The sequence below is a fragment of the Salvia miltiorrhiza genome, chromosome 8, assembly GCF_028751815.1.
Source record: "Salvia miltiorrhiza cultivar Shanhuang (shh) chromosome 8, IMPLAD_Smil_shh, whole genome shotgun sequence".
NCBI classification, from domain to species: domain Eukaryota; kingdom Viridiplantae; phylum Streptophyta; class Magnoliopsida; order Lamiales; family Lamiaceae; genus Salvia; species Salvia miltiorrhiza.
The window spans coordinates 16,643,676-16,658,827 of record NC_080394.1 but is presented as its reverse complement, the minus strand read 5'-3'; the positions used below and the strand labels follow the sequence as shown (position 1 = coordinate 16,658,827).

At 36.5% G+C, this 15,152-nt stretch overlaps 2 long non-coding RNA genes across 2 annotated transcripts; both read left to right on the top strand.

Moving 5' to 3' along the window:
* The first annotated feature begins 762 nt into the window (after nucleotides 1-762).
* LOC131001456 (uncharacterized) lies at nucleotides 763-3,772 on the top strand. Its single transcript, XR_009093940.1, has 3 exons — nucleotides 763-1,063; nucleotides 2,961-3,027; nucleotides 3,541-3,772. It is a non-coding gene; the product is annotated as an uncharacterized LOC131001456 (long non-coding RNA).
* A 6,415-nt stretch (nucleotides 3,773-10,187) lies between these two features.
* Nucleotides 10,188-13,154, top strand: LOC131001455 (uncharacterized). The gene is made up of 3 exons (XR_009093939.1): nucleotides 10,188-10,486; nucleotides 12,384-12,450; nucleotides 12,964-13,154. It is a non-coding gene; the product is annotated as an uncharacterized LOC131001455 (long non-coding RNA).
* Nucleotides 13,155-15,152: the final 1,998 nt, after the last annotated feature.

Sequence of the window (15,152 nt, the reverse complement as noted above, 5' to 3'; positions counted from 1 at the left end):
GAAGAATTTTGTGTTAAAAAAAGAGTGAAGAAGTTGTAGTATTTATAGGAGAAAAATAGAATAAAAAAATTGAAGAATGTCGCTGAGAGTTGCACCGACTAGCCAAAAAAAATGTTATAAATCTTCGGCTGAAGATACTGTCCAAGAACAAATACACACGCACACAAATCAGAAATTGTAGCACCTAAATCTAGAACACATGTAATACCCGGGCTTTTGATTACGTGATTAATTGCTTGAGTTTGAGTAATTAAGGTTTAGATCCCTTGTTTGATTTACTTTGTAAAGAGATGAGGAGTTATATGAAGTTCCCTTGTTATTTTTAAGACGTTGAGATGTTCTTTTGATGATGTGTGGATGATGTGGGATTTTAAATCCGTAGTTGAGTTTGAGTATTTGAATAATTCGAGATAATTATTTGAATGAGAACGATGAACTCGGAAGTGAAATCTGAGTCCGTTAAGACGTTTTTGAAATTTTTGACTTTTTGACGATGAATAGTAAAATACGGCTATTTCGTCTTTTTGTCGACTTTCAAAATTTTACGTGCACGTCGTCGAGAAATATTCTTAGTTTTTCGATACGAGTCCAATAATGAAAGTTTTTATTTTTGGACGACGAGTGAATAGTAAACCGGGATTTCTCGATAAACGAACCGAGCTTGTTTATCAAAATTTCGAGAACGAGCTTGCGTTTTCTATATTTATATAGAATTACGAGTGTAATGAAAGTGAGTAGGAGTTAAGAGGACGAGTAACGAAGAATATGGGTAGTTAGTCGTTAAAACGAGACGAAACGAGATATTTAACGACTAAGTGGGATAATATACTATCTAACCTACCCTACCCTAACCACTCCACCAACCACCCAACCCCACTCACTCACACATATTATACGGCTGTATCAGCCAAACACTCCACTCACACTTTAATCTCACACATACAACACCTAAAACACACACTAGTTCACGCCATTTTCATTTTAGTTTGAGCTCAAGCTTTTGACCTCCGATTTGAGCACCGAGACGAGCGCCGATCATCTTTTCGATCACGTATCTAAGTAGGTAAGATCTCTACCTACGTTTTGATGGTTTCCTTTTCGATTTTCGTCGACGTCGAAAAACGTCGATTCTCGACTTTATTTTGAAACGACGTTGGATCGTCGTGAAATTTTAGTATGTTGTTCTTGGGTAGATGTTGAGCATGTTTAATGAAGGGAGTAAGAACGGAACGAACCGTAGCTATGAAACCCATGAGGGCAGCCCCGTTTTTCACATATTAGCTTGTCTTTCGATTTTTGTTTGATCGTTTTGACTTGATATTTGTGCTTAAGGGTATGCTAGAATCGATATATATTAAATTCGTATTTTTCCAAGCACGAAAATTGTATAAGTTTTTAGAGTATGATTATTTAAATTCGTGAAGTTTGGGACGTTGCATAATGAATATTATTGCGTATATGTGTTCTACGATATCACATGAGCATGCTAATTGATTTACAATTTATGGATGATAATTGTTGAACGAAATTAAAACTGGAATTCTGTCAAAATTTTATAGCAGTTTCAAGCTTATGTTTCGATGAGTTTTCATTGCTTGATGGCTCTGAAATTTTAGTATGTTTATCTATGATATGTGTATTTCGTCGCTGCAAAATTTCATGTCTTTTGGATGATGTTTGCTATTTTAAAGATATTTTGAAAAATCCTTGACAGAATCTGTCAACTGTTGGTAGACTTCACAAAAACGTTTATATCTATTAATCCATGAAGGATTTTGCATCACCGTTTTTTTTAAACGAAATTAGACTTCAATATCTTTCTAAAAACATAAGATTTCGATTTTTATGACCTCTGAAACAGAGCAGTTTATTATTTCAAAAATGCCCTGTTCTGCTGTCATATTTTTCCAACAGTAAAAGTGTATGAGTTTCATTGTTTATTTGGCAGATCATATGAACGTTTTCTCTTGTGAAATTTTAACCAAATCTTCAAGGATACCTTTAGTTTTGGCTGATTAAATTTGATGGAATTGTATTAAGGTTTGCCTTGGTTTCTAATGGCCTAAACAAAATTGGCAGAAACTGTCAATCTTTGACAGCCTGCACTAAAAGAGCAATATCTCCAAAAACCTTTAACCTTTTTGGTTAACTACCATTTTTAGAGTGAACTACACTTCATGGAGTTTTTGAGATCAATTGGTATGAGAGTTTATGATGATTGAGTTGGTTGTTATGAATTTTTAAAGATGACACAAAAACAGCAAAACTTTCTAGAAAACAACTTGATTATATTTGTTTTGATGGATGATACGATATGACTAAATGGTGTGAGTTGTGAGAGTTTTGATTTACGCACATACGTGTTGGTATCTGACACTCGAACAATTGGTTTCGAGTATAAATGATAGTTTACTGATAAAGAGTTTTGATGATTTTGAATTGTTTGGTTTGCGTTGAAAAGATGTCAAGATGTTAAGTTTTGAGTCGAGAGACGAGTTCACGTAGTGAGATTCACGCGTTGAAATCTCGTGACTGACATTATATATGAATAGGTCATGCCGAAATTTTTAATGAATACTTTGATATATCATCAAATAATCATTATAATTTCTAAGTGAAATTAGGATTTGAGCATAGTCAATTCTTGTTGACCCGTGATTCAAATACATGCCTAATGGAAAGATTAACTTTCTAATTGGTTTATTAGATGAGATGTGAGCGAATTGATCTGCTAAGAAAGTGGACTTTTCGATGAGTTAAATATTTCTTTTAATTGAAGCACTGCTAATTATAACATAAGGATGTTATAATTAATGAGTAATGACGAGAGATAATAATTGTTATATTGATTAACAACCAAGAGAGATGAACATTAGAGATACTAATGTTTCATAAAAGAGATTAGATTATTAATCGAGTTTTCTTTAATAACTTCTCACTGATTCTTCATAACGATGAAGGTCTTTTTGGGAAGTAACGACTTGAGGGAGAGAGTGACGTTACTCATTGATACAGAGACACAACGAGGTGGGCATTACTTTCATATATATCAAATGAGTTTAAATGTTACGTTCAAGCAAGTTATTTCATGATAAAATCTTTGAGTTAAAGTTATTTCAAGTATTGTCTTGCCATAAAATGTTTAAATTTTAGTATGATATCTATCTGCTTTGGCTTTGCCAATGATGCAATCGAATTCGGGTCCTGAGCAGTTGATAGCTATCCTGCCAGGGCTAGTGTACACCAGTGACCGTGAGTCATCTAGCGGGTTGGCCGGTCAAGTGACCGTGAGAGGTGGCCACCTCTCCGGCACACAGTTCCAGATATGATAGATTACAAGAGAACTTAGACTGATCAGTCGAACTTTAAGAATCACAAATGAATTTAGTAAGCTTGGGCCTTTTAGCTAAAACTCCCTTGCTGTACTGTTTATGATGGCATGACAATTTACAGTTTTGAAGCATGTATTTTTATACTTAGGCATACGTGCCCACTGAGTACTTTTGTACTTAGCCCTGCATATGTTTTCTAAATGTGCAGGTTGAGCTGATGTGATGATGGTGCTGCAATGAGCGGAGTCTCCAGGGTTGTTAATAAATAGTTAACCTGTCTAGAATATGTCTTCATACATATGTCTAGCTACTTTCCGCTGCAAGATGTTGTTGATGTTATAGTATGTTATGTCATACTTTGAGTCTTAAGAGAATGGTTTCATATGATGTGTAACTTGATTAATGATATTAATTAAGTTTTATGCTGTCTTTCATAGACTGTTTTCAATTGAGTATTAATGAATAAAAATGACGAGTTTTATTAAGATGAGTAAGTTTTACGGCTATAAATGACGCCCCTTTTCTTCCCCTTCTTCTTTAACCCCATCCCTAGTCGTGGATCACTCGGCCTAACTATCCCTAGTTAGGGCGGGTTGTGACAGAGTGGTATCAGAGCGAAGGAAAGCTCTGAATTAGAAGTCTTGAGTTTAGTCTAGAATGAGTCACTAGACTAATAGTTATTAACAACCGTGAGCTCAGCGCACCATCACACCAGGCTCAACGAGGTATGTAAAATTTCAAAGTTTATTTGACGTTAAATTTTGAAGAGCACGATGTTGAGGTTATATGATGAGTTATGATGTTATGCTTTGAAGATGCATAGTTTGAGTTTGAGGATGACAACATGATTAATAATGAGTTATTATGTTGTAAGAGCATATGTTGACGTTACATGATGAATCATGAGAGCGTTTATATCATATGATGTTATATGATTGAAGATGCATAATTATGAGTTATGATGTGATGTATTTGAGATGTTTTGTGATGAGAATTGTTTGAGCAGTTGTGATAAGTCACGATGATTTAGATGAAGGAATCTAATGTCATTGTTAAGAGAGATTTTCTACTAAGTAGAAGGATGAAATGAGAACTTAGAGCTAAAGCTTGAGAGAATTAGCAATTGCTTTAAGTACTTGTTGGTTTGAGTTATGAGTTTGAGTTATGAGCTTGAGTATAATAGCATGATTAATGATGAGTTATTAGCATGCTGCAATGAGATATTGTACGATATGTTGAGTTGTTTGGTGACGCGAGTTTTGCTCACGCAACCTTAATGGTACTTGAGGAGGTATCATGAGCCATAGTCTTTGGAGATGGCTTTGAGAGAGAATTGTTGAGTTGTCTTACTGAGTCACGATGATTTAGATTAAGGGATCTAATATCATTGTTTAGAGAGATTCCCTACTAAGTAAAGATGGGACGAGATGAGAATTTAGATGTTTTGAGCTTGAGTTTTAAGATAACAGTACTACTTAGTAGGAGTTTTGCTAAGTTATGTTTTGTTTATTTCTGTTGTTGGAGCCAAGTAGAGTTAGTTCCTAGAGCTACCTTTAAGTTCTCCTTATAGGTTGGCCAGGACTGTTGGCACTGCACGAAAGTGAACTGTTGTGAGATCGAACTCAGGGAAGATCGAATACGAGGACGAGGCGTACAGTATGTGGTATAGAGATACCCTAGCAGATTTTCAAACACATGTTCATAGACTATGAAAGGATGAGAAAGAGCCAAGGAAGGCTAGGGTTGAAAGGATGAGAAGTAGCCGAGGAGGGCTAGAGTTGATGAGGATGAGAAGAGAAACCGATGTAGGCTAGAGCTCAGGATGATCTTGAGAGTATGCGCGGTACACCCTCGTTTTTGATTAGTTGCAATTACATTGCGATGTATATAACTTACTTAGGAGATACTGGTTCTTGAGATTTTGACATGATGATAGATAAGCATGCGAATATAGTACCCTACTGATGTTAAATAGATGGATGTTCCTAGTGTGCTAAAGTAGCAACTAGATGAGTTAACTGGTAGCAATTACCGTAGGAGGTCCAGACCGAGACATAGTACTATTAATGGTGTCGGTTTAGAAGGGACATTGCGATAGATACTATGGTTTTTGTAGGGTTTAAATAACCTCTTTATGTAAGCCCTCTAAAAAGAGGCATTCTACTGATGGATATATTAGGTTGACCAGAGTGGTCTTTTTGTTAGTATTTCGTGAGTGCTTATTGCCTTACAGATGAATGTTAAGGTGACCGTGAGGGTTTCCTTAAAGTTGAGTTAGTAAATTGAACTTGAGTTTCGAGGATGCTTAGAGCGTTGGTCGAGTTGAGTTTTCCTTTTGTGATTTCAAAAATGCCTCAAAGATGTCATCAAGAGTGTGATGTGAAGGATAGGCGGGATAATACTCCGCCACCACCACCGCAACATGAGAGGAGAGTCGAAAAATATTGAACTTTCGAAACAAGAGTCTAGAACATAGGACCCTGAGTTTAAGCTTTTAGCTTGTTGGTGTGAACTTAAGTTTTGTTATGTATAGTATGTTGAGGGTTTAGAAGACACAGAATTTCCAAGTTCGGGATAGTATATCCCGTGTGACTGGGGAGTGATTATGTTGGACCTGGCCAGTCCGCATGATCTAAATCTCAGTAGACGTGTTTTGGGTTTATAAACCCATGTGTTTCAACTTTCGGTTGAAAATCCAGATGGGTTCTTACTGTAGGTCATTTTGTTCGACCTGGTAGTTACTTCATTCTACCCTCTGGTCATTCATTTGAGTCTCTTGAACAATTTGTTTTGATGTTGTTCTAGGATTGAACCCTTACAAGTTTTGAGTTATCCTAGTAGATTCTTTTAATGTATAAGACTAGTGAGAGGCACGTCAGAGGACTTTAACACCTGAGCAACTGGTAAACTATACTTGAGAACAATTTAAGACTACTCTTGAGAAGTATGTACCGAGGAGTACAGTAAGCAGCGAGAGACTGATTATCGAAGTTTGATGCAAGGAAAGAAATCGGTTGTAGAGTATAATTGAGAATTCTGTGAGCTATCACGTTCGCTCATCAGAAGATGGATACTGATGAAGAGATGTCTGAGTTTTAAATGCCGGTTTAAGGCAGGACTTTAAGGTAGTATGGGCAAGTTATTGGATGCACCAGTTAGAATCCTGTTTAATACAGGAGCCTCGCATTCTTTAAGTGTTTGAAGCATGTTACCTTCAAACTCGAACCAAAACGAGCTAGTCCCAAGTTGAGAGTAATCACTCCTGTAGGAAGAGCTACTACAGTTTCTCACATGATTTCTAAATTAGAGTTTGAGTTGGGATCACTAAAGATGAAAACAAGAACCTTGCACTTAATGCCTATGTGGAACGTAGACATTATTCTAAGGATGGACTGGTTAGCAGAGAACTTTGCCCCGATTGATTGTAAGAAGAGACAGATAACTTTCCAACCACCTGGGAAGGAACAGACATGTTTTCACGGCATTGATAGAAAGAAGAGAGTTCCAATCGTTTCGGCACTTCAGGCGTCGAAATTGGTAAAGAAGAAAGGAGCACAAGCTTACCTAGTTTACTTGAATGATGAAGGAGAATCAAGTAAAAAAAAAAAAAAACTTTGAGGATGTAGCAGTGGTAAGGGAACATAGAGATGTATTTCCCGAGGTCTTACCAGGATTGCCACCAACAAGATAGTTGGAGTTCACTATCGACCTAGAACCTGGATCAGCACCAGTGTCGAAGGCACCCTATAGAATGGCGCCTAAGGAGCTACAAGAGCTGAAGATTCAGCTACAAGAATTGCTCGAGTTAGGTTTTATTAGACATAGTGTATCCCTGTGGGGAGCACCAGTCCTTTTTGTCAAAAAGAAGGATGGCACGTTGAGAATGTGCATAGATTATCGAGAGCTGAATAAATTGACACTCAAGAACAAATATCCTTTGCCGAGGATAGATGACTTGTTTGATCAATTACGAAGAGCTAGTTTTTCTTGAAAGTTGACTTGAGATCATATTACCACCAGTTCAAATTTTGACAGAATGATATATCTAAGACAACTTTTCAAATGAGGTATGAGCACTATGAGTTCATAGTTATGCCATTCGGTTTGACGAAGGCACCAGTAGTTTTCATGGATCACATGAATCGAGTTTTCATCAATAACTGGATAAATTTGTCCTAGTTTTCATAGATGATATTCTCATATATTCGAAGAATGAGCAGGAGCGCCAAAACATTTGAGAACGATGTTGGAAACACTAAGAGTTGAGAAGCTTTTTGCCAAATTCACCAAGTGCGAGTTTTGGTTGAACGAAGTAACTTTTCTAGGACATATTGTATCATCCGAAGGAATTAAAGTTGACCCCGTCAAGGTACAAGCTGTACATGAGTGGAGATCACCAACTACGCCTAACGAGATTCGCAACTTTTTAGGCTTAGCAGGATACTATCAGAGGTTTATTGAAGGATTTTCCATGATAGCAAGACCGAGAAAAGAAGCTAAGAACAATTGGAAAAAGGAGTGTGAAGAGAGTTTTTAAGAGCTTAAAGGAAATTGACTACAGCACTAGTGCCGCTAGTCCCGGAAATAGATAAAGAGTATACCATCTACACAGATGCGTTAGAGAATGGGCTAGGATGTGTTTTGATGCAAGAAGGAAGAGTTACAGTCTATGCATAACGATAACTTAGACCCCACGAGATAAATTATCCAACGCATGATTTAGAGCTTGCAGCCGTTGTGCATGCCCTGAAAATTTGGAGACATCATCTCTACGGAGTTAGATGTGAGATTTTCACGGACCACAAAAGTTTGAAATACTTTTTCGAGCAGAAGGATATTAACATGAGGCAAAGGAGATGGCTCGAATTAGTAAATGATGTTGACTGCAACATTAATTATCACCCTGGCAAGGCCAATGTAGTAGCCGATACATTGAGCCGGAAGGTCTCGTCAAAGTTAGGATGTCTTCTCACGAGAGAGAATGAGCTTATAAAGGACTTTGACAAGATGAGGATAGAGATGATAAAACCACCAGGGACGATAGCGAGTATTGTTGCGACGATGCCTAGTTTGAGGAAAATGGTGATTGAAGCACAAGGAAAGATGAGACAATGAACAAGTTACGAGAAATGATAAGAGCATGAGATCTCAAGAGTTACCAAAAAGCATCAGACAATGCTATCTTATTTGAGGGAAGAATATGCATTCCCCGCGAAAATGAACTTAAGAATACGATCATGAGTGGGACTCATGACACGCCTTACACCGCCCACCCAGGAGGCACAAAGATGTATCAGGTTGTGAAAAATAGATTTTTGTGGGACGGAATGAAATGAGACATAGCTTCGTTTGTAGAGCGATGCTTAGCTTGTCAGCAAGTGAAAGCATTACACCAACGACCCTATGGGAAGTTAAAACCGTTGGAGATTCCCGAGTGGAAATGGGATCACATAGCGATGGATTTTGTGATAGCTTTACCGAAAAGTTAAAGAGGAAATACAGCAATTTGAGTGATTGTAGATCGACTAACAAAATCTGCACATTTCATACCGATCCTAATCGCGTATGGACCAGATAAGTTAGCACAATTGTATGTTCGTGACATTATAAGATTGCATTGAGTACCAGTGTAGATCACCTCAAAAAAAAAAAAAAAAAATTACATCACGTTTTTGGATGAGTTACAGAAAGAGTTGGGTACAAGGATGAATTTTAGCATAGCAGACGATAGAAGATATGATAAGAACTACTATCCTTGATAGAGGAGTAAATCGGGAGAATGTGTTGCCACTAATTGAGTTTGCCTATAGGATGTGAGACAAAGTTTCGAGATAGGAAACAAAGTTTTCTTGAAGGTTTCACCCTCAAAGGGGATGAATAGATTTGGAGTTAAAGGACAGCTTAGACCCAGAGTTATAAGTCCTTACGAGATATTGCAAAAGATAGGTCCAATAGCGTATAGGTTGGCTTTGTCACCTAGCTTTGGAAATGTGCATAACGTGTTTCACGTGTCACAATTGAGAGGATATATATTTTGCCCAAACCATGTGGTTTACTAAGAAGAAATGATCTTAGAACCAGACTTGAGTTATGAAGAGAGACCTCAGATGATGCTAGATCATAAATTCGGCAATTGAGTAATAGGTCGATTACATTGGATAAGGTCCAATGGAGATATGATAGTTAGAAAGAAGTGGAAAGAGAGCTTGAGGATAAGATGTGAGAGAAGTACCCGAAACATTTACAAGAGGTACAAATTTCGGGACGAAATTTATTTTAAGGGGGAGGGTATGTAATACCCGGGCTTTTGATTACGTGATTAATTGCTTGAGTTTGAGTAATTAAGGTTTAGATCCCTTGTTTGATTTACTTTGTAAAGAGATGAGGAGTTATATGAAGTTCCCTTGTTATTTTTAAGACGTTGAGATGTTCTTTTGATGATGTGTGGATGATGTGGGATTTTAAATCCGTAGTTGAGTTTGAGTATTTGAATAATTCGAGATAATTATTTGAATGAGAACGATGAACTCGGAAGTGAAATCTGAGTCCGTTAAGACGTTTTTGAAATTTTTGACTTTTTGACGATGAATAGTAAAATACGGCTATTTCGTCTTTTTGTCGACTTTCAAAATTTTACGTGCACGTCGTCGAGAAATATTCTTAGTTTTTCGATACGAGTCCAATAATGAAAGTTTTTATTTTTGGACGACGAGTGAATAGTAAACCGGGATTTCTCGATAAACGAACCGAGCTTGTTTATCAAAATTTCGAGAACGAGCTTGCGTTTTCTATATTTATATAGAATTACGAGTGTAATGAAAGTGAGTAGGAGTTAAGAGGACGAGTAACGAAGAATATGGGTAGTTAGTCGTTAAAACGAGACGAAACGAGATATTTAACGACTAAGTGGGATAATATACTATCTAACCTACCCTACCCTAACCACTCCACCAACCACCCAACCCCACTCACTCACACATATTATACGGCTGTATCAGCCAAACACTCCACTCACACTTTAATCTCACACATACAACACCTAAAACACACACTAGTTCACGCCATTTTCATTTTAGTTTGAGCTCAAGCTTTTGACCTCCGATTTGAGCACCGAGACGAGCGCCGATCATCTTTTCGATCACGTATCTAAGTAGGTAAGATCTCTACCTACGTTTTGATGGTTTCCTTTTCGATTTTCGTCGACGTCGAAAAACGTCGATTCTCGACTTTATTTTGAAACGACGTTGGATCGTCGTGAAATTTTAGTATGTTGTTCTTGGGTAGATGTTGAGCATGTTTAATGAAGGGAGTAAGAACGGAACGAACCGTAGCTATGAAACCCATGAGGGCAGCCCCGTTTTTCACATATTAGCTTGTCTTTCGATTTTTGTTTGATCGTTTTGACTTGATATTTGTGCTTAAGGGTATGCTAGAATCGATATATATTAAATTCGTATTTTTCCAAGCACGAAAATTGTATAAGTTTTTAGAGTATGATTATTTAAATTCGTGAAGTTTGGGACGTTGCATAATGAATATTATTGCGTATATGTGTTCTACGATATCACATGAGCATGCTAATTGATTTACAATTTATGGATGATAATTGTTGAACGAAATTAAAACTGGAATTCTGTCAAAATTTTATAGCAGTTTCAAGCTTATGTTTCGATGAGTTTTCATTGCTTGATGGCTCTGAAATTTTAGTATGTTTATCTATGATATGTGTATTTCGTCGCTGCAAAATTTCATGTCTTTTGGATGATGTTTGCTATTTTAAAGATATTTTGAAAAATCCTTGACAGAATCTGTCAACTGTTGGTAGACTTCACAAAAACGTTTATATCTATTAATCCATGAAGGATTTTGCATCACCGTTTTTTTTAAACGAAATTAGACTTCAATATCTTTCTAAAAACATAAGATTTCGATTTTTATGACCTCTGAAACAGAGCAGTTTATTATTTCAAAAATGCCCTGTTCTGCTGTCATATTTTTCCAACAGTAAAAGTGTATGAGTTTCATTGTTTATTTGGCAGATCATATGAACGTTTTCTCTTGTGAAATTTTAGCCAAATCTTCAAGGATACCTTTAGTTTTGGCTGATTAAATTTGATGGAATTGTATTAAGGTTTGCCTTGGTTTCTAATGGCCTAAACAAAATTGGCAGAAACTGTCAATCTTTGACAGCCTGCACTAAAAGAGCAATATCTCCAAAAACCTTTAACCTTTTTGGTTAACTACCATTTTTAGAGTGAACTACACTTCATGGAGTTTTTGAGATCAATTGGTATGAGAGTTTATGATGATTGAGTTGGTTGTTATGAATTTTTAAAGATGACACAAAAACAGCAAAACTTTCTAGAAAACAACTTGATTATATTTGTTTTGATGGATGATACGATATGACTAAATGGTGTGAGTTGTGAGAGTTTTGATTTACGCACATACGTGTTGGTATCTGACACTCGAACAATTGGTTTCGAGTATAAATGATAGTTTACTGATAAAGAGTTTTGATGATTTTGAATTGTTTGGTTTGCGTTGAAAAGATGTCAAGATGTTAAGTTTTGAGTCGAGAGACGAGTTCACGTAGTGAGATTCACGCGTTGAAATCTCGTGACTGACATTATATATGAATAGGTCATGCCGAAATTTTTAATGAATACTTTGATATATCATCAAATAATCATTATAATTTCTAAGTGAAATTAGGATTTGAGCATAGTCAATTCTTGTTGACCCGTGATTCAAATACATGCCTAATGGAAAGATTAACTTTCTAATTGGTTTATTAGATGAGATGTGAGCGAATTGATCTGCTAAGAAAGTGGACTTTTCGATGAGTTAAATATTTCTTTTAATTGAAGCACTGCTAATTATAACATAAGGATGTTATAATTAATGAGTAATGACGAGAGATAATAATTGTTATATTGATTAACAACCAAGAGAGATGAACATTAGAGATACTAATGTTTCATAAAAGAGATTAGATTATTAATCGAGTTTTCTTTAATAACTTCTCACTGATTCTTCATAACGATGAAGGTCTTTTTGGGAAGTAACGACTTGAGGGAGAGAGTGACGTTACTCATTGATACAGAGACACAACGAGGTGGGCATTACTTTCATATATATCAAATGAGTTTAAATGTTACGTTCAAGCAAGTTATTTCATGATAAAATCTTTGAGTTAAAGTTATTTCAAGTATTGTCTTGCCATAAAATGTTTAAATTTTAGTATGATATCTATCTGCTTTGGCTTTGCCAATGATGCAATCGAATTCGGGTCCTGAGCAGTTGATAGCTATCCTGCCAGGGCTAGTGTACACCAGTGACCGTGAGTCATCTAGCGGGTTGGCCGGTCAAGTGACCGTGAGAGGTGGCCACCTCTCCGGCACACAGTTCCAGATATGATAGATTACAAGAGAACTTAGACTGATCAGTCGAACTTTAAGAATCACAAATGAATTTAGTAAGCTTGGGCCTTTTAGCTAAAACTCCCTTGCTGTACTGTTTATGATGGCATGACAATTTACAGTTTTGAAGCATGTATTTTTATACTTAGGCATACGTGCCCACTGAGTACTTTTGTACTTAGCCCTGCATATGTTTTCTAAATGTGCAGGTTGAGCTGATGTGATGATGGTGCTGCAATGAGCGGAGTCTCCAGGGTTGTTAATAAATAGTTAACCTGTCTAGAATATGTCTTCATACATATGTCTAGCTACTTTCCGCTGCAAGATGTTGTTGATGTTATAGTATGTTATGTCATACTTTGAGTCTTAAGAGAATGGTTTCATATGATGTGTAACTTGATTAATGATATTAATTAAGTTTTATGCTGTCTTTCATAGACTGTTTTCAATTGAGTATTAATGAATAAAAATGACGAGTTTTATTAAGATGAGTAAGTTTTACGGCTATAAATGACGCCCCTTTTCTTCCCCTTCTTCTTTAACCCCATCCCTAGTCGTGGATCACTCGGCCTAACTATCCCTAGTTAGGGCGGGTTGTGACAACACAAGGGTTACGTGGTTCGGTTCAAATAAATCTATGTCCACGGCAGAGTCACCAACAATTTTACTATGAACCGAGAAGAAGGTTACAGTACAAAGATTCGCTCAAGAAGATGAACAAGAAAAGCTATATAACTGTATCTCACAACCTCTCTTTCTTCTCTCCAGTAACACTAGCAAATCTTAACTCACTCTAATGATGCAAAAGTAAAATACTCAGCAGCCTACAAAAGATTACAAACTAAGCTATATATAGAAAAGTAAATTGAATTGCAGACGTGGCAGCTGATAGTGAGGCCATGTTTGAAAGGGATTATTAGGTGAGAAACATTATCTTTCTCACCATTTCCGCCTGTTTGATAAGCTTAATCAGTATGTTCCAGGCCCACAGTAAAAGCGAAGCCCGCAGAAAAAATATTGTTCTAATTAGAAATCTCATCCACCATAGAAACCCAGTTCAATAATATCGTTTTCAACAGTGATTGAGATTAGATTTTCCGTTTACAATTTTATCCCTCAATTTACTTCAAAATCGGAGGCTTCGTCAAATCCCGCCCTATTACGCCACCTCTTTGACACAACGAAGATGAGTTCTTCAATGGATCGTCGGTAGACATTCGTTGAATCCGTCGAAGGTGATATTTGCGAAATTTCAAAGGTGAGATTTGACAAAAGGAATGATTTGGGTATGCAAATTTGATTTATTTCTTTCGAAATTTCAAAATCAGATTTGTAAAATTTCTAAATCAGATTTGCGAAATTTTCCGACTGATTCCTTTGTGAAATCCTTGAAGGTGAGATTTGGCGAAATCAAATTTCGAAGAGGTTGATTAGGGTTTTTTTTTCCTCCTGATTTGGGTCTGCAAATTTGTTTTGGGGCTGCAAAAATATTGGTCTCAATGCTTTCTCTTTCGCCAAAATATATTGCTTTCGATGTGAAGACCAAAGTGAGCTGCGTAAATATTGGGTCTGTGTAAAATTGTGGTGTAGTTTAAAATTGGGTCCACGTTGGGATTGAAATGATTTCTCTTTTAATTTTGTTCTTCAATTATAGAAGATTAATCAAGACAATCTGAAATGCTCTGAATATTTTTGCTTCAGGGATTTCTAACAACTTCGAAATTTTTTGAGTACTTACAGATCTAGTGTGGTGTTATTCATTCTGGTGCAAACTGCTTTTCGTTGAGCGATGGTTTCATCTTTACCGAAATCAATCGAAGTATTTAGTCTAGATTTTACCCAATGTGAGGGAGATTGCCTGAGTCTTGAAAAATAGCTCATACTCTGAAATGTCTTGTGAATTCTTAGCGGGCTTGTTAGGCTTGCCACGTCCCATTTCATTGCTCGTAGAGTCTGATCGTGCATACATAAACCAAAGAATGATCACACAACTATGGACATAATTTCAAACATAAACGAGCAAAATAGCCCGATTTCATAATTCAAAGCAACCACTTGCCATCTTCAAACAAATATGCTTGCTAAAGCTAAAGTGAGATTGATTCATTACTCATGATTCTTATGAACATAAATTCGAAGTAACCACAACATATTATGATAATATATAATTTCATAAATCAAAAATATTAAATAGCAAAAATTAGAAAACAAAAAACGAGGAATCAATGGAAACGCAGATGGAAACGAAAATCACTGCAAAATCATGAAAATACTCACCTTGATTGAAGGTACTCATGGTGATTCAATTTCTATCGCGTCGAAGCAACAACGACGCAAGGGGATCTGAAAAATTCAATCAATTACACAGGAATCACTATGAATCTCCAATAGGTAAGGC